General features: G+C 35.8%; 1 protein-coding gene across 4 annotated transcripts in view; it reads right to left on the bottom strand.

Annotated features, from left to right (window-relative positions):
* lactbl1b (lactamase, beta-like 1b) overlaps nt 1-405 on the bottom strand; it is a 26,846-nt gene extending 26,441 nt beyond the window's left edge. For all 4 annotated transcript variants that reach the window (XM_013909960.1, XM_013909959.1, XM_013909958.1 and 1 more), the window contains exon 1: nt 223-405. The gene's annotated coding sequence lies outside the window, so the exon portion shown is untranslated. The remainder of the gene's footprint in view (nt 1-222) is intronic.
* Between the last annotated feature and the right edge of the window lie 2,898 nt (nt 406-3,303).

Here is a 3,303-nt window from a genome sequence, read left to right as displayed (position 1 = left end):
CTTTTATCAGTATATGTATTAATTAAATGCAGTTGTATTTACTGTCGCCTGAATAATATTTGTTAAAAACATAAAGAACATTTGTCAATTTGAATGTATCACAAATACTAAGCATGTAGAATCCGAATTGTGGAAAACATATTACATAAGCGGTAGTGAATCAGGCACCTCTTTTTCTAGGCCATGGAACATCCTACATTGATTAATTCCTTGTGCACTTACCTCAGGTTCCGAAACTATTAACTGCCTTTCCTCTTCTTCATCAAAATGGTAAGAGAAAAAATATTCCGCTTTTCTACTGCCTGGGTTAGAGAGCTCGAAAGGGGAGCCTGACAGATGTTCGTATCATGGTTATGGCTAAATCTCCTTGTATCAAACCCAGTATTCTGGATTAACCATCACAGCCAATGGCCACATCTGCCATAGCTCAAAAATAGGTGCCCTCTCAGTGTGTGCGGCATGTGTTTTATGTGTGTGTGGGTTTCTTTTTTTTTTTCTGCTTCTTCTTTTTTCTTTTTTTTTTTTGGCATTTTCATTTGTATTTGCATTTGCATGGCACTTGGTTTTTGGAGTAAAAGCTTACTCAACAAAATAAAAAAAGCCAACTGGAGCTATTTGCTTGACTCGACATAGTTTTAGTGACAGGAAAAGATTACAGCCCATTAATGAGGTTATGGAGCTTGAGGTTGTTTGTGCATCCACCAGGACATGAAAGAACTTCAAAAGATTCATTAGATGCTAAAGAAAAAAAAAGAAAGTCTTTGGTGGCCCAATCATGCAGTCTTACCTAACTGCAAATTGTTCAGATCTTTTTTTAACTTTTTCTTTTTTGAACCTTTGCTTCACTGATTCGCAAAAGAATCTGGCAAAAAAAAAAAAAGAAGAATCTAAAGGCACCCAAACTCGTTCCCCTGGCTGTGGATTTATAGAAGACATCTGACCTAATTCTCTGCAATGTTCTCATTTCATATTAAACAGAAACATGTAAAACATGTTGTGGGTCAGCTACACTTTAATGCAAACATTAGATGAACACAGATAAGCGCTCAGTCTTGCCCGTTGTCAGTGACAACCAGAATGTAAAAAGTGGACAGTTGTTGTAGTTCTGTAAATCCTTTCATGCCTGCAAGCAGGAAGGAGCATGGATGGATTTATACATTTTAAAAACAGGGAAATGCTCTTTGGGCACTTGCTGCAAGAATTGTGAGGAATAAATATGTAGATAGCTCTCTATAGTGTACATGGCTGTGCCCACTGTCTCTTTGTTTACGTGCAAAATCACTGGTGACATGAGATAGTCTGCCATAGGGTCACTATAGCATCTGTGTTATGCAATGCTGACACTAAACCCTTATCTGGATGATGGATGTGTAGTTACACAGGAACGGATTATCTCAGATGCTGTGGACAAAGAGGAACATGCTTAGGCTGTTTTCTGTGGTATATTCTAATGAAATAAAACAAAACAAAACAACTATTTGCGTGCAGCCACAAAAGTACATAAATATATAAAATGATCCTTAAATAAAAGCCTGCAAAATAAAACTATGCCCCAGGCCACAAATAAATATTCACAGTGTAGTGTGCCTTTTCCTTCCATCTTGTTCTTATTGGTTAACCATACCATCAGATCTAACTCTGAACTCTAATCTAGGTATACAATCCTGTGGTCTTTAAATGCTACATAATGTAAGATTACTATGCACTCTCCATCATTAATCTTTAGAATTTAGCATTAACAGTTTAAAGCTACTGGAAACAGAAAATGTAATCCTTTGTTTTCCATCAACAATTTCAGATAATGGTCGCATACATTACAGAAATGTACTTATGACCTCTATACATATGGTATACACAAAGACACCCTCATGATTCAAATAGTGTAAACAGTTTTAACGAAAAGGCACCATGATCTCATATAATGTTAGTGCATAAACTATTGTTTCTTACCTTTTTGACATCATATTAAATCACTTAGGGTATAAAAAAAATGTATCCGTGATTTAAAGGCTCTTTTAGTGAAAATCTGAAGGGTTAACAAATTAGTTACTCTCTAATATGGCAGATTCTTGAGCGAACAAATATCCAGCTATTACACACGCTGTGAGAACAATTGCTGGATCATTACTGCATCTGTACTCTATAATCTAATTCTAAGAGGATCTTTGTGCTTATTTTCCATAACATAAGATGTAAGGGCGCTTTTCTGTGAATTTTGAGCTAATCAGACTACCCATTGTAATCGTTATAAAAGGTCACTATTCATTTTCTGTACTTTCCGCTACTGCTTTTAATGTTGTGCATTTCTATTACAGTTGTTCCATGTTAATTATTATATTGCAAATCTACATGTGTTACTTTCTTTCTTCTTGTTGTGAGATTAAGACTCCAGCAGTCTGTGCTTTTCCAGTAAATGGAAAATGGGCTATATAAATGCCACTCACCTTTTGCAAATCCAATTCAGACACTGGATCTATTAAGTATTTCAAATCTTTTTGTCTTAGCTGTCAGCTTTCTAATCACTATCATTATATTTCATTTGTTTTTTAAAAAGCTGTTTTTATTGTTTTACTTCAAACTTTACAAGCCAAGACTTCCTTAATCTTCACTTAAATTTGTGGGGAACAAATGTAACTGAGGGGTGTTCATCTTACCCACACATGGTGTGATGGCAGAGGGATAATGGTTTAGAGTAGGGGTGTCAAACTCCAGTCCTCGAGGGCTGGTGTCCTGAAACTTTAATGTGCCCCTGCTGCAACAGACTTGAATAAAATTAGTAGGTCATTAGCAAGACTCTATAGAACTTGACTGCACTTCTAACGAGGTGACAACCCCTAACCCTACTCAGGTAATTAAAAAGAAATACTGAAGTAAATGTAAGTCTTTGGAAAAATGTACTTTTAAAAGTACTTTTATTGCCCCATGTTCACTCACTCATAAGCTGCTGTAATATGAGTCAAAGCCCCCAAGGACTGGAGTTTGACACCCATGGTAGAGGCACTGGAGTTTGATTTGTCAGCACTGACAAACTCTGTTCTGTTTTGACCTGGTTATACTGGCATCTTGTGGACAAAGTGCATATTACAAACATGTCTAAGTAAATCCTGCAGAGATTTTAATTAAGATCGTATTCTAGCCCTGTTAAATCTTTAACACATAACTTTATTTTAATTAGAAATGTAGATGGCATTATGGTGTTAGAACTCTGAATATATTTTAAATTCTAGTCCTTTAAATGGATGATGGATGATTTAATAATCCTGTTTCCTGTCGTGACTTTGATGAGCTTCAAAGCAAATGTCA

The sequence above is a fragment of the Pundamilia nyererei genome, unplaced genomic scaffold (assembly GCF_000239375.1).
Source record: "Pundamilia nyererei isolate P.nyererei 1_Seehausen unplaced genomic scaffold, PunNye1.0 scaffold00034, whole genome shotgun sequence".
Taxonomy (NCBI): Eukaryota; Metazoa; Chordata; class Actinopteri; order Cichliformes; family Cichlidae; genus Pundamilia; species Pundamilia nyererei.
The sequence above is the reverse complement of the archived record's forward strand: the minus strand, read 5'-3'. Positions and strand labels throughout refer to the sequence as shown.